This window comes from Lissotriton helveticus, chromosome 7 (genome assembly GCF_964261635.1).
Source record: "Lissotriton helveticus chromosome 7, aLisHel1.1, whole genome shotgun sequence".
Lineage (NCBI taxonomy): Eukaryota > Metazoa > Chordata > Amphibia > Caudata > Salamandridae > Lissotriton > Lissotriton helveticus.
In genome coordinates this window covers 459845723-459861060 of record NC_136068.1, presented here as the reverse complement: position 1 = coordinate 459861060, position 15338 = coordinate 459845723, and the positions used below count along the sequence as shown (strand labels likewise).

The window sequence follows — 15338 nt, the reverse complement described above, 5'->3', positions numbered from 1 at the left end:
CTCTGGATTTGGATTTAAGCCGCGGCCGCGAGAGTCAGCTTTCGGGGGTCTGCTGGCAGCGGTATTCTACAGCGTTTGGTCTACGTGGCAGACGCCTCAATTCCGCAGCGTTTCCTCGCCCCCTGCTCAGACTTGGTAAGGTGGTTGCCGGTTGGGAGCGAGCTGGGTTGCATGGAGTCGGACATCGTTATCTCCGATCTGGCATTGTCCTCGGGGGGGGGGTGAGGAAGCGGTGGTAACCCAAGCCTTCAGAGAGGAGGTTAATACCCCTGGAAAGTTGTGTTTTGGTAAGAGGAGCAGAAGCAGAATGGAGGTGCCCGCTCTGGGCCTCCAAAGGGGGTTAGCTTTCCCTGTAAAAAATAGATATCAGCTGCGGTCCCAGTCGAGCCTAAAACTAAAACCACTCTGGACCCTACAGAGTGCTCAGGACAAGTGGTCCCTATGACCCCACGCAAAAGAAAAGCAGCCAAATCAGGGGATACTAAAAAATCTAGAGGGCCTAAGGTCACCCGCACCCCCTAAAAACCACTCCATCCAGCCCCACGGCGGAGCCCTCCTTCAATTCTTTTTGAGAATCACTTTTCCCTCTCATGGAGATCCCAGAATCTGAGAAAGGCACAGGTGTTGCTGTTGGGGATAGTTCTGTGAACCAGCTAGAGCCTCCCTCTTGTGATACTTCTCCCACGTCAAGTCATCTTGGTGGTACACCTACTAATACTGTTACTACTGATACCCCTCCTTTACCTGCCCTATCGGCCCCACAAGTATAAGCACCTATTGCAGTTAGTCGTCCTGATCTACCGGTCTTAAAGGCAGCCCATGAGGATCCCGCAATGCAGGCTCTGGGGGAAGAAAGAATGGACAGCGGTGAGCTGCAGCTTGGGTCTTTGCTTCAGTCTCTAAGGGGAGATTTGCTTTCTAAATTTGAGATATCTGAGGCAAATCAGAAGGGGATCCATGAAAACTGTGATGCCCTAGAGTCAAAGCTGGACGATATTTGCACACGAACTGGGTCACTCGAACTTGAAGTTAAATCCCTCTCAGAATTCGTTCAGGGGAATACGAAGGAAATAGAAGTCTTAAAAGCCCAAAATAGATCATTACAGATGGACATGGAGAGGCTTGAAATGCAAGCCCGGAGAAATAATCTGACGATTCTTAAAATACCAGAGGGGGCAGAGAAGGGGGACATCAAGGCGTTCGTGTGTAAACTGTTAAGGGACGGGGTGCTGAAAGATCGAGAGGACATTGACCTTAGGTCAGAGATCCAAAGAGTGCACAGGGATCCTTTTAAGCTGCATCCTGATAGGAAAGCCCCTAGAACAATTTTTGTCAACTTCCAGACATACACAGTGAAAGAATTGATCCTGGGGAGATTCCTAATGGGGTCGGCATTGCATCATGATGCTGGACTCTATCAAATTCGCTCTGATATAGGGGGAAGAACAGCGCAAAGGCAGTGGGAGTTGGGCTCTAGAATGCCAGAATTGAGGAGTCTGGGGGAACAGGTTCAAATGAAGTTTCCCGCATTGCTGAAAGTAATGTGGAAAAATAAGATGCTCAACTTCAGTTCCACCAAGGATGTAGATGCCCTTCTGGTACAGATGAGGGGGTAGCTACACTATTAGTGGGTTTGGCATGCTCCAAATGCTGGATTCAGTACCAATTTTGGGTTATAGGTGCTATCTAGATGTAATCTAGCCAAAAAAAGAAGAAAAAAAGGAAAGAAAGGGGAGAAAAGGGAGAAGAAAAAAAAAGAATGGGTCACGTATGAGTATTTTGAGTGTCACGGTTACTGGGTATTAATTGATACTTAGTTGTTATTTTTCTTTTCTCCTTGGTATAAGCAAGATGTTCTGTTGCTCCATTGAGGGGTCTCAAATAGGCGGTTTTTCCAATGCCAAGGGATGAAAGGTGGGTTCCTCATGGGAGGGCAAGGGTGGGTTGCATGGGGGGGGAGTAAGGGGGTAAAATAGAAAAAGAAATCCTCATACGAGTAAAAGTAGGTTTTGCTAGCTCAAATTGGTAGTTCCACGGTTAGAGTATGAGTAGGTCGCATGAGATTAAACTCCTCTCTTGGAACCTGAACGGTCTAAGGAACAGCAGGAAGTTATTCCGGGTGTGTGAGTTCTTAAAAAGTAATGAGGCTCCTATCTACTTGCTACAGGAAACTCACTTAGTAGCCAAGGAATGTAAACAGGGTTTTAGCAAGCTTAGTTGTGTTCAGGAGGTGGTATGCTCTAAACAAAGGGGCTGCACAAGAGGGGTAGCAATGATTATAAGAGGTAATTTGGGGATTAAGGTGGAGAAATTAGATACCGATCAGTCTGGGAGGTGGCTGATGGTTACCTTGTCAATTTGCGGCTCACCAATAGTTTGTGCTGTCTACTATGGGCCTAATGAGGACAACTCGGGCCCCCTTTTAAATCTCGAGGCCAGCCTGGTAAATCCATCTGCTCCAGTTATACTTGGCGGTGACTTTAACTTAGTATCTGATAAGCAGTTAGATCGGACTTCTAAAGTAAAATATAATGTTCCGCCTAGAACATTCTCTACACTCAAGAATGTTATTAAGGAGTTTAACTTGTTGGACATCTGGAGAGTTAGCAATGGCAATGCTAGGGAATATTCCTTTTATAGCAAAAAATATAAACAACATTCAAGAATAGACTACTTCTTGGTGGATCAGAGTATGCTCTCAGATCTTAAGTCCATAGCTTATATCCCGGCGACTATATCAGATCACTCCGCCGTCGAGCTGGTACTAAATTTCAAGCATAAAGAGCGCCAGAGGAGATGGACTCTGGACAGGACCCTGCTACTCGACGAGAGCGTGAGGGTTGAGCTTGATGTAAAAACAGAAGACTTTTTTAGGTTCAATATAGACTCCACTTGTGATCAGATAGTCTGGGAGACCCTTAAAGCTTATTTGAAGGGACTTCTGAGCTCTATAATAATCAACAACAAAAACATCTATTAAAGAAGCAGAAGTAGATAGCCTCAAGAAGATTAAGGAAAAGGAGACAGAGCTGCAGCAGGCAGCCCTGACCTCTCGGAAACTTATGCCGTGGTTGGAAAGGGAGTTGATGACTCTACAGGCAGACTTTCATGCCAAGATTGATAAGACTCCGAAGGATAGATGGGATGCCAGCAAATTACAACATTTTGCTTATAGCGAAAAATGCGGCTCCCTATTGGCATGGAAATCTAGAGCAGACAGGGTAAGAAACCATATTAAGATCTTGGTACAAAGAGGGTCAGGTGCCCTGGTGTAGGATTATGATAAAATTAGGGAGGAGACAAGATCATTTATGCTTAATCCAGATGAGGAGGATATTGATTATAGACCGGACAAAGTTAGGGCATGGTTAAATTCGAGGGATCTCCCTCACTTGTCCGAAGCTGATAGGCTGTATCTATCCACTAGTATTTCTGAGGGTGAAGTTAGAGAACAACTTACAACAAGCATTTACAATGCAATGGTTTTGCCTTTGTTAAAGTGCACCCTGGCCGCTTTGCCACCATCAGAACTCCACCATGCTATGAGTGTTCTTCACAGATGTTCAGACGAACGAGACTTAAAACATCATGTGGAGGTAAAGAAATATCAGGCCCCTGTTCTCCCATCCTGACTGACGAGCACTTACCATTGTAGTGTCAATAGAAGGAGCCTCAACCTGGAGGGAAAAAAACACACAAGTGGTTAGTCGTGTGAGCAGTACCAGCCAATAAGCATCCAAGTGGTTCTCTTGCTCAGGACACCATTTTCTGGGCATCGCCTGCCCTTTCATTCTGTTCTCAGATTAAAGATGGCATCACTATACAGTCAGCCATATGCTTGTCTATAGAATTCATCACGGAACAGAACCCTTGGGAGTGCATTAAATGCAGAAGAATGAATTCTGGGCAACTGGCTTGGCCTCATAATTTAGTCAGTAACCGATTATACAGTACGTCAAACCAGACTAACAAATAGCACATAACTGGGTGCTGGAGATGGAATTCTTAAAACCCCAGCTCTGTGCCATGTACGAAAAAGATCCCCATTGAATGAATTTATTGCAGAACCTGCCCAATTCTACGAGTGGCAAAACACACAAGATGGACAGAATGTTGCACAATGGCAAAACATTCACCCCCAGTCACAGATCTGGGTTAAAAAACAATCGTTATTTTGCTCACCAAGCCACCCCAGTTCAGACATGGCCATATGCAATGTGAGTGTTTGGTTCAGATGCTATTACCACCCCCTTTTGTACCGCTTCCTTTGCCATAAGTTGGCAGGGTATGCTCAGACGCAAGTCCCTTGCCCACTTTGCCACTGGATTCAAGCAAGCCTGGGTGAAGACGGCTGAAATGCCAGAAACAGTCCTCGGAAGCCTGTTTCCGGTCCAGGGAAGGCATGGCTTGGTAGTTCGGGCTGGACTGTTCCCATGAGGCACAGGGTCAGACTGATTTGCATATGGCCATGTCTGAACTGGGTGGCAGTGGGCTAAAAAACGGTGATGGATTAAACCCAGATCTGTTGACTGGGTGCGAGTGTTTGATTGGTTAAGATGCTCCGTCCATCACCACCCCCTTTTGTACCAATTCTACGAGTGGAGCTAAAAATAATGTAGAGCAGTTACCTTTTATATTATTTCTCGCCTGCAGAGGAAAGGCCTGTGTGCTTTGAACAACTCAAAATGGTCAACAACGTTGCTTTCACCCACGCAGCTCAAACCTCGACGGGTTGTTTAAGAAGCTCGACATAAGTAGTTGTTTCCAAAAGTACTTATTTTACAAATGTCACAAGTGAGCCATTCCTCATTTGCATAGGGTAAACCACAAAGCATGAAAACCAATGATATGGAGGTGCACAAACTTACCTGGAGAGTCAGCAGGGTTGTGTATCGCGCTTTGCAGCAGGAGGGCGAGGCCTGAAAGCAAAATTGGATGCATTAGTTTCTTCGACACAACTAGTCCTACTCATAAACAGGGCAACTATCTGACGATACATCACTAAAGGTCAGCTATTTGCTTGTTAATCATCGCTTAAGGCACTTTAAACTACAGAGTGGTTTATTACTACATTCTAGGGAGTTAGTGTGAGCATTACGAGCCACCAAGTGGTTCTTGCCCATGACACTATTGTCTGAACATCGCCCGCCCCTTCATTATTCTGTTCTCAGATTAAAGATGGCATCACTATACAGTCAGCCATATGCTTGTCTATAGAATTCATCACGGAACAGAACCTTTGTAGCGAGTGCATTAAACGCATAGAAGACTGAATTTTGAGCTACTAGTTCGACGTAATAATTTAAAGTCAGTTGATTACAGAACGTAAAACTGGGACTAACAAATGGCACATGACTGGGTGCGTCCGACATGCTGGCTCTCACCTCGGTGCCATGTGAAAAAGATACGCATTGAATGAATTTACTGCATAACCTGCCAAATTCTACGAGGGGAGCGCCGTTATATTATTCCTCGTCTGAAAAGAAGGCCTGTACTCTTAAACACTCTAAAATGGTCAAAAATATTGTTGCTTTTGAGCCACGCAGCTCAATCCTCGGTACGTTGTTTAAGACGCTTGACATAAGTAGTTAACGCTAATTGCTTAATAGTGTGGGGAACCCAACAATACATTAATGTCAGAAGAGCGCCCCCTCACGAGACAAATCTTTTAACACCTGCGCAAACTCCAAGTCCATCGTGACAGGAAGGTACACAAACTTACCTGCAGAGTCAGCCGGGTTGTGCATCACGCTTTGCAGCAGGAGCGCAAGGCCTGAAAGCAAAAAAAAGGAAGCATAAGAGTTTCACCGACACAATTAGTTCTTATCTAAAAGCAGAGCAACTAGCTCAGCGTTAGGGTACATCACAAAAGGTCAGCTATGTGCTTAGTAAACATCATCGCTAGACAGTCTTAAGGCACTTATACTACCGAGTGATTACTAAATTTTAGGCCCACACCTCAAATTGCTTGCAGCTTAACATACCTTGTTTTAGCCGTTCCGACATGTGGAAAGTCAACTATAAATCATGGAATGACACAGATTCTCACGACAAAATAAAATAACTCGTTCCTGACGGATAGAGGAGTGACGAGTGCATACAGCGGGACCTGGCCACGGGCAGCGGAAGCATTTACGGCCGGAAACATGGGGGGGGGGAGGGGCGGGAACGGGGCACACACGGGCAGCGGGAGGGGGGCGGGATATCAAATAAAAATGCAGAGCACTGACCTGGACTTCGTGGAGCAAAGAGAAGTCGACGGGCCCCCGGCGCCATCTTCGGCGGAATGAGAGAACACGCCCTGACAACAAAAAAAAACAACAACACGCCCACCGCCGAGATGAGCGCACAGAGGGGCGGAGAGGGAAAAAATCACGGGAACGCCCCCGAATCTGGTCCGGCCTTGACGGACAGATCCGGCTCCCAATGGCTAGCCTCCATTTATGGAGCTAGCCAATGGGAGGAGGGGGCGAGGAGGGGGCGGATACCCGACCCAACAGAGAAACATAAGGATTTTGCTAGCGCATGCGTACTTCGTACGCATTGCCAGCAAAACCTAAAAATGAGTAGGGGTAAAGCTGCCAGTCCTGATGGGCTTCCAGTTGAGGGCTATCTTAGTCTATCAGACAGGGTAGTGCCGGTTTTAAAAACCCTGTTTAATAAAATATACTTACAGGGAGAAGGCCTGTCATGATCTGAAGCAATGATGTCCTTGATCCTTAAACAGAATAAGGACCCCCAAAAAATTGAGGCATATAGACCTATCTCATTGTTAAACTCGGATCTTAGAATCTTCTCTGGGATATTGGCTTCCCGGATGGCAGAAATTATTAAAACCATTGTACATCCTGATCAGACAGCTCAACGAGCTCACTTTTCAAGCTATAGGGGCAATAGATGTTGCAATAGATAGAAAAAATTGCCACTTACTATTGTTGCAATTGATGCCGCTAAGGCGTTTGACCAGGTGAACTGGTGCTATCTTTGGGAGAAAAAAGAATAAACGTAGGGAGGGTCACAATAGGGCTATATTTAATGACCAGAGCCACTCATGCCCTTATTGATAGCTATCTTTGGGAGACCATGCAAAAGTTTGGTTTTCCAACAAATTTTGTTGAGGCTGTTAAATCTCTTTATTTGAACCCCCGAGCAAAAGTTTTAGTTAATGGTGCTTTAACTGAATGGTTCAGTATTTCAAGAGGCACCAGGTAAGGGTGCCCCTTGTCACCTTTATTATTTAATTTATGTATTGAACCTTTTGTGTGCTCCCTTAGAGCGGATCCGCTCATCAGGCCTTTTAAAATTGCAGATTTAGAACTTAAGTTTGCTCTCTATGCTGATGACCTCTTTATGTATACTTACAATCATGCAGAAGCAATACCCAGGCTGTTCGAATTGGATGAGGAATTTGGTAAAATTTTGGGCTATAAAATTAACAGAGAAAAAAACGAAATAATGGGATGGAATTGCACGAACATAATACAGGGGGCAAAGACTCAGATGAGATACCTGGGGATATACTTAGCGCAGAAGCTGACAGATAGATCAAAGATCAGCTGGGAGAAGGTCTCTAAGGAGGTTGGCAGCCTATTGTTGCGCTGGGCGAACCTGCCACTGAATATCTATGGGAGGGTCAACCTCGTAAAAAATGATAATTTTGCCCAAATTAACCTTCTTGTTTAATTCAATCCTACTATCCTTCAGTACTAAGGACCTTGCTATCCTTCAAGGTAAAATTGGGTCTTTTATATGGGCCACAAAAACCCAGAGAATAGCCTGGAAAAAGCTTAGAAGAGGGTTAAAGTTTCAAGTTTATTTTTCAAGTTTCAAGTTTATTTTTATTATGTTTTGGAACTCCAAAGAGGTCCACATAAAAAGATACACAATTCAAAGTACTCGTTCAAATGCAAAAGACATTTACAAAATTTACCAAAATACAAGATAATCAGCACAACACAGTTAAAAGACCATCTAATAAATATCTAAAAAACTTTTTAAAAAGTTAAAAATACTAAAACACAACATTTCATTGGGGGGATTATATAAAGCGTCTAGAAAGGAGTTGGCAGTAAGAATACTTAATTTCAAGCATATTTGTCTCAGCCACTTACGCCGAGATGATCGAAGTACAGGACATATAAAGAGAACGTGTATACAATCTTGAGTAAACAAGTTACGAAAATTACAAATTGCCGAACAACCATACCACCTAGCCATAAGATTATTTAAGGGCAGCAGATCCTGCCTCAGGAGAAGCCAAAACCGCCATATGCCGTGGGATAAGTTCCAGGCGACATAGGGTTGCATTTGTTTTAATACGCAAGTATCAGTAAGAGGAGTGACTCCCTTCTTTGCGAGAATGGACTCCCTGCCCAACCTAAAACTGAGATCCCATGAGGCCTGTTTCAAAAGTGATTTTCACTGGCCGGCAGACAGGGAAAAAAGCGTACTCTCCTCCAATTGTAGAAGGGCTACAGCCCTTCTAAAATTCTTTACAGTTAAGGAGTACTCCCTTAAGGAGCCCAGCAATTCATTCTTCATCAAGTGTCTCAAAGTCCCCACTTCCCCTCTAGCCAGACAGGCTACCCAGGACACTAACCCTGCCAAGCCCTGGGCCAGGCATTGCAGTATACAGGAAATAGTTACTGAGGACACTACCGTGACGAATGCTACTGACATTCTGGATTGCTTTGTACGGTATTATGGGAAGATGTATGAGTACAGGGAGACAGCGGAGGAGGACGAGTTGGCACGGTATTTAGAAGATATAGCATTGGTCTGGCTATCGAAGGGACAGCAGGATTTCTTGATGCACCATATAACTGAAGGAGAGATTCGAGATGCGATAGCATCCCTGCCTAATGGCAAAGCGGCTGGTACTGATGGTTTGCCATCCGAATTTTACAAAGAATATATAGATCTTTTGGTGCCCCGCTTGGCGATGGTACTGGAGGAGGCGTTAGAACAGGGGCAACTGCCGGCGACAATGAGGGAGGCACTGCTGGTTGCACTGCCAAAGCCGGGCAAACCGCTAAACAGCTGCGAGTCGTACCGTCCTCTATCTCTAATGAATACTGATGTAAAGATCATTGCTAAAGTGCTGTCCACGCGATTACGATTGATATTGCCGGTTATGGTGTTGCCAGATCAATCTGGATTTGTACCCCTCCGCTCTACCACTCATAATCTGAGAGCTCTGTTTGCGGTCCTCCATCTCCTTAAACCTGACTTGGCGGCGGTGGCGGTTTTGCTTGACGCCGCAAAGGCCTTCTATTCCGTGGCATGGCGCTACATGATAGCAGTACTGCATCGCATGGGAGTACCGTTTTTTTTCACCTCCTTGGTTACGCTACTATATACCAACCCGGTGGCTCGAGTGAGGGTGAATGGACATTTGTCGGCTCCGTTCCCTATACAGAGGGGCACGAGGCAGGGGTGTCCCCTATCGCCCTTACTTTTTGCTATAGTGTTAGAGCCCTTGGCCTGTATCTTGCGGCAGAGATACGCGGATACGGCGCTACGATTCCCTCTCAGGTCTCTGGAGGTATCCATGTATGCTGATGACATGGTCCTGTATATAAGAGACCCTGTACAGAATTTGGACAAAGTGCTTCGGGAATTTATCAGGTTCGGGCGATTTTCTGGACTATCCATCAATTGGGATAAGTCCATATTATTACCCCTGACGGACGCTACTCTACCTTTCCCATCTGAATTTCCGTTGGAGTGGGCACTGGAACCGGTGTGATATTTGGGAATATGGGTCCACAGGGACAGTAAGGAAACGATCCGGGCCAATTATGGGGTGGCTATTTCAAAATTGGAGGACCAAGTTGCCCGCTGGGTTAGACTACCGTTATCGTTTGCTGATAAGGTTTCCCTCATTAAGATGGTGGTACTGCCCAAATTTTTGTATTACTTTGTTAATGTGCCGATCACCCTAACGTCCCATTTTTTTGCGCAGTTACAATCCTTATTAATTACATTGGCCTGGGCTGGTAAGAAGCCGAGAGTGAGGTGGGATGTCTTAACAAAACCATACGAGATGGGAGGGTTTGCCTTACCGGATATGAAGCTATATTATCTTTGCGCGCGTGCACACTTTGCCACTTACTGGTTGTCGGCTCCACCATACACGCCCCATGTGGCACTGGAGGCCAGCGCAGTTCTTCCATTGCCCCTCAGGGCAATGATAGTGAACTCTTGCTCCATCTTTGACAAGGGGGAAGTGGACACGGTACACAGTACATATAGTGCTTGGCAGGAGCTGGGACGTAGATCACATAGACTACCGCTGTATGCGCCAAATGTGCCGTTGTTGCATCATGCTGAGATTTCGGTTTCAGGTGAACTAGGAGCTTTGCAGTTATTCCAAAATGCCGGTGTGGTGAATATGGGTGACGTATTCCCCACTGCTACTTTCCTTTCCCTGCAGACTTTGCTGGATCAGACAAATAACTGCACGATGGCTACATTCTTGTATGTTAGACTTCGGGCTGCGGTACGGGCCTTATATCCCTCATACCCAGACGAACCACCGGTCTTGGGCGCCTTGCAGCTCTTATATACATCGACCAGCAGAGTCAAATTGATTTCACGGCTATACAAGGCCTCGCAGGAGGATGAGGGAGGGGGAGCTGTGTCTGCCAAAGCTAGATGGGATGCATGCTTGCAGGATCCGCTGACTGAGGATGAATGGGCTGAATGCTGCTCCATGACTGGGGGATTTGCAGCTAATGGCAATTTTCGCCTCATCCACTATAAATTTGTACAACATGGTACTATACGCCTGCCCAGTTGGCGAGATATGGTTTGCGGGACCAGTCCTGTTGTGTGCGATGCGGAATGGAGGGGGCTGACTTTATTCATTTAGCATGGGGCTGTGCTAGAGTGCATGCGTTTTGGGTGGATGTGACTGCAGCGCTTTCTGAAATGACATCGACTGAAATGCATACTGACCCGCGACTTTGCCTATTAGGGATTGCTTCTGGAGTGCCAGCTGGGATGAGACGCCTGGTGGTGATTGCCCTGCAGATTGCCAAGAGAAGAGTAGCTGTGACATGGGGAGGGAAGCGGGCGCCGGCTGTTAAACTATGGCTCAACGATATGGCGTACTGTAGGGATCAATTGCTCTGTTATTATGAGGACCTACCGGAAGCTTCCAGACCACGAGATATATGGGGCCCCTATACTGCCTATGTGCTGTCGAAACTAACGGATGAGGAGGGTCCTTAACTGGCTCTCCTCTGCAGGTTACATTGTCTGAGCTATAGATGTGAGGAGGGGGAATCTCCTACCTAGGTGTCTACCCAATGTGACATAAATAGGCCCACTAACTTACCTATCCATTTACGCGAGTTGTGCCTTATTGCTGACTCCTCCAGGTGCCTACTTATATTGGCCAAGTACAGCCGAATTGCATACCAGCCAGGGGGGCGATACGAGGTTTACGCCATGGATCCTTCTACTCCTACGCTTTATTGTAGTTCTTTGTTGCCAAGATCTGAACCCGGGGATGTTGGGTGGGGGGAGCTGTTTGGTGTTTTGTGTTTTGAAATGAGACTGCTCACAATGTGTATGAAAATTGGCACGTGAATCGGTATTACATTGTAACTTGGTAATGTCTTTTACAACTTCGTGCAATTGAGATATATGTATGAAACGATTTGCGGCTGGCCCGGTTTGGGTTGTAGGCCATCGGCTGTGTTCTTGTTGAACTGATAATAAAGGTCTAAAAAAAAAAAAAAAAAAAAAACCCTGCCAAGCCCTGCACCCAACTACTACTGATGCCGAATTCAAGTCTCAGGGCTGCCACTGTACAGGCGGTGTTAGTAGAGGCTATAGACCGTAAGATTTTTCCTTCTGCAACGTGTAAAAACCCCATTGCCCCAGATCGACTATTTCAATTCCGTACAAGAGGGATTACGGGATTTTAGCCCGAAAGACCTCTAGCAAGTAAGAGAAATGTCTTCTCCCAGTGGCAGAGTATAATGCACTCAAGCTTCTACCCTGAGACAGGGCCTTCCGGGTGTTATTATCAATGTGGGCCTTGTCACTTAGGTTATCGGATATTATTTTCCCCAGGAAGACATAAGACTTTACCACCTCCAGCTTATGACCTCCTACTGACCAACCAAAGTTCTCATATTTTGATTTTTTCCTCCCTGAAATACACATGATTTTACTTTTTTCTGCGTTTATCTTCAAGTAGTGGGATTCTGCGAAATGGTGCAGAGCGTGCAGACGATTGTTTAACCCTTTGGGCGTTAAGTCCAATATAAGGATATCGTCCGCATATAGCAAACAGGAAATTGGAGTTCCCCCCAATACTGGGGCTATACCATCACAAGTAGATAAAGACATAGGGAGATCTGTAATGTACAGGGAAAAAAGCAGAGGGGCCAAAAGACAGCCCTGCTTTAGTCCGTTAATGGAAGGAATGGCTTGAGACAACCCCCTTTCCCCTCCTTGAAGGACTTGGCACCATGTGTCTGAGTGGAGAGCCTGAACCAAATCTAATAGGAGAGGAGGCATGCCTAGGACAGATAGCCGCAAAGATTCTTCCCGCACGAACCCGTACATATTTATCAGAGATTATCTGAAGAGCGGAAAGGTTGTCCAGGGTGCCATGTTCCTTACGAAAGCCTGTCTGTTCTAAGGGTAATATGTGACTTCTATCAACCCAATCATTAATCAAGGATAAGAGACATTTAGAGAAGACTTTACCAATTGCGTCGAGCAGGGCGATTTGGCGATAATTCTTGGGTACATTCCTATCGCCCTTCTTAAACAATGGCACCAATATGCTCCCTTTCCAAGACAAGGGGACAGTTTTACTCATGAAGCAGAACCTAAATATGAGAAAAAGAATTTTGCTCCAGGCGACTGAGTCCTGTTTCAAGACTGATACCGGGAGTTCATCAGGCCCCATTGCGCCGGAGGGGCGCAGTTCCTTTATAGCCAGTTCAATAGTTTTTTCAGAAGGGAAATCTATTGGAAAATTACTATCTGCACAGGATCCCCTATACTCGGCCACCGGCCCATTACTAGCATATAAATTAGCGATGTAATTGACCCATACTTGTTCAGAAATGGGGATTGGACGGGGACTGACTCTTGTTCCACAGCCCTCCCCGATTAAAGACCAAAATAATCTTGCGTGACCGTTGACTACGGGCTCTCGCAAATTGATCCATAGAGAATCCTCTTTTTCTTTTTTTATTTTAATCTTGGCCCTACGTCTCCTTCTTTTTAAGAGGACTATTTTGCGGTATCTTTCGGGGGATCTGTACAAATATTGTTCCCTCACCAGCTTATTTATTTCCTTATTTAGGAGGATAACCGATCTGGGGAGTGTGGTCTTCTTTGTGGTTTGATTGGATTTTCTTGCGGCTAAAGTAACCTCCTTCATAAAATCCTCAAAATGAAATAATTCGGCCCCCTGCCAGTTATGAAGATCTTTTACTGTTTTATCCAGGATGTGCTCCAGGCCCTTCATGGCTTTTGAGTTCCAAAAGCATCATCCTGTTTTATTACTGAAATTGACCGAGTCACCATTAAGGGACCAAGGGTCAGCATTGGGAGGGTATATAGAAAGGGTTATAGTGATCACCTTATGGTCACTGAATATAGTCTGAGAGACCGCCAGATCTCTCAGGAGGTAAAAGAAGCAATACTCAATGATTACGTAATCCAAGATCGACTCACTTTGATTGGAGTTATGTGTAAAGTTTGCCGGAATATCGGAAGGAAGCCTTCCATTTGCTATGATACCCTCTGTTTCGGACAGTTCTTCCAAGAGCAGTTTCCCTCTCTTATTTGTTCTAATTTTAACTGGAAATAGAGCTTGTGGAATCTCGAAGGATTCCTCTTTAAACTTGTTTCTAAATATGTCCAAGCTTGAGTTCGAAACTTTGCAGTTAAGATCTCCCAATAAAATTACGTGGGGGGTAGGAACTGTATCCTTAATATGTTTAATAAAAACAAAGACTTGTTTTAGTACTGTATTAAAATAATCATCGGGGGGATATAAGCATTTATTATTACCAGGGGGTTCTTCTTTGCCACATTGTCGAGACTAAACAGTGTCACTTCAACAAAAGAGAGGGGGGACCAAGGAGCCAATAAAGGTCCAGTGTCCATGCTCCTAAACCAAATCTGTTCACAAAAAGAGGACAAAGTTCCTATACCAGGGTGCAAAAGTCACCCACGTATCTGAGTGCAAATAGTCACCCATACATTAAAAACAGGGAAGAATGGGGAAAAGTAATCCTAGGTAAAAAATACCCTGATGGGAGAGGGAAAGACATACTACATCCTCTGCTGCCCTCACACACCCCGGAGGATGTCATGCTTCATCATCGGGCAATTTTGCTCCTCGTAGGGCCGGCGCTGCAATTCCCCACGGGTCCCCGAAGGGTCACTTTATCGGAGATCTTTTAGAGGATTAGCCGGATGTTGCATGCAGGTGTGTGGGGAAGGGTAAGGGAGGGTAAATCAATTACGTGCAAACATGATAGTGTGATAAAATCAAGGGTATGGAAGCAGCGACAAGATTGTCTAGGTAACCCTTGGCAGTTAAAAGTACTGCTTAAAAATGACTGACCCCACAAGGCCCACTATGCCTGGGTGTCACTAGTCAAGGTCAACATGTTTCGCGCCTCTATCGCCCGTAGGTCATTGGCGCTTCGTCAGGACCAAAAACAAAGTGAAGTGCACGTGAGTAAAATACATAAAAGTTAAAATGAGAACCCTCTTATCTCATCCAGGGCGGATCAGGAGACCTGTGTCCCCACTATGTGGTTGTAGCTGTTACATTGAAGCTGCTCCTGGATGATACGTAATCAGGATCCCAAATTATGTAGAGCAGTTCCTCTTTCACTTTCACCACAAAATAAAATAGAAATATGACTAACATAACGAGGGGACTGATGATCCTCCATGTGGCCTGCCAGAATATATTAGGTTTGTGACCAATCATGAATTTGATGTCATCATTAAATCTGTCTATTCCATAAATGTAGACAACTCCGACCATTTCACAAAAAGCAATGATAAGTAAGGGGATGGATCCAGCAAAATTGTCAAACAAGGCCAGCCAATAGTTTCCGGAATTTAGCACAAAAATCAATGCTATCAAGAATGATACTGCACAGATTGTTCAGGTACAAGAAGCTTCACAAAGTATTTTGCCCCTTAATATTCTGCTACCAACGCGTTTCGGGCTTGTCCGCCCCTCTTCATGGGCACTCCGATAAAGTGACCCTTCGGGGACCCGTGGGGAATTGCAGCGCCGGCCCTACGAGGAGCAAAATTGCCCGATGATGAAGCATGACATC

General features: G+C 45.4%; 1 protein-coding gene and 2 non-coding genes across 5 annotated transcripts in view; 1 reads left to right on the top strand and 2 right to left on the bottom strand.

Moving 5' to 3' along the window:
• The window catches only part of TMEM219 (transmembrane protein 219), a 1079108-nt gene that overhangs the window by 530920 nt on the left and 532850 nt on the right, over nucleotides 1–15338 (top strand). The window lies entirely within an intron of this gene.
• LOC144771227 (small nucleolar RNA SNORD27) lies at nucleotides 3795–3863 on the bottom strand. The gene has a single exon (XR_013599182.1). It is a non-coding gene; the product is annotated as a small nucleolar RNA SNORD27 (small nucleolar RNA).
• Nucleotides 5164–5232, bottom strand: LOC144771226 (small nucleolar RNA SNORD27). The gene has a single exon (XR_013599180.1). It is a non-coding gene; the product is annotated as a small nucleolar RNA SNORD27 (small nucleolar RNA).